At 64.6% G+C, this 1,041-nt stretch overlaps 1 protein-coding gene across 1 annotated transcript in view; it reads left to right on the plus strand.

Moving 5' to 3' along the window:
- VAV2 (vav guanine nucleotide exchange factor 2) overlaps nt 1-1,041 on the plus strand; it is a 121,363-nt gene that overhangs the window by 102,320 nt on the left and 18,002 nt on the right. The gene's annotated exons all lie outside the window — the stretch shown is intronic.

Here is a 1,041-nt window from a genome sequence, read left to right on the forward strand (position 1 = left end):
TCCCCGTTGCGCATGCTCCGCGCTGAGAGCACCTCTGAGCAGCCTGTGCTCCTGGGGGACTTCACTCCACGTCCGTGTGGGCCTTTGGCCTGTGGCCTGCGCCGCGTGGCTGCAGTGGTCACACAGCTGCCCGGCCGCTTGTAGCTTTTCTGCCTCGGGTCTGGTTCTGCCTCGGGTCTGGTTCAGCTGCTGGGCTCCTCGAGGGACGGGCAGGAGGTCTGTGGGGAGGCCGGCCCGGCCCCATCGTGGCCTGGCTTGCGGCTCCACCCACGGCAGCCTGCGCTCCTGCTGGGCAGGGGCCGTGCCACCCCCCGGGTTCTCCGGGGTGGGCCGGGTCCCCTTTCTCTCCGCAGCGCTGGGTGCCCTGCCCAGTCGCTCTGCCCTCTGGATTGCAGTGGGCACTGCCCCCTGGTGGCCAGCAGGAGGCTGCATGGCATGGACAGCTGGTGGGGTTCGCCCTGGTGCAGCTGAGGGTCTGGAGGCGGTGGCCTTTGGGGTGGCCCCTCCCCAGGGCTCAGACACGGCTGATCCGAGTCTAGTTGGCTGTTGATTATCTACTGTCACCTAGGGGGTCCGGAGGCAGGGGCTTGGGGTTCTTGGCCCACTGATTGGAGTGTGGTTTGGGGTTGGTTTTACCTTGTTTTCCTGAGTTTCTTTATTTGTCAAGTGGGGTTGGCCCTTCTCACCGTCCTGCTGCCTTGAGAGCCAGCCACTTCGGGCACAGGGTGGGAGGTGCTTTTTAAAAAACATATTTTTCTAATTGATGTCAGAGAGGAAGGGAGAGGGAGAGAGACAGAAACATCAATGATGAGAGAGAGTCATTGATGGGCTGCCTCCTGCACACCCCTCACTGGGGATCGAGCCCGCAACCCGGGCCTGTGCCCTGACCGGGACTTGAAACGTGACCTCCTGGCTCACAGGTCAACGCTCAACCACTGAGCCCCGCCGGCCGGGCTGCAGGTGCTTTGAAAGTGCCCGGCCCTGGGCGGTGCGGGATGGGGTGGGGCTGAGCCCCCCGGCCCTGGGCGGTGCGGGATGGGG

This window comes from Myotis davidii, unplaced genomic scaffold (assembly GCF_000327345.1).
Source record: "Myotis davidii unplaced genomic scaffold, ASM32734v1 scaffold609, whole genome shotgun sequence".
Lineage (NCBI taxonomy): Eukaryota > Metazoa > Chordata > Mammalia > Chiroptera > Vespertilionidae > Myotis > Myotis davidii.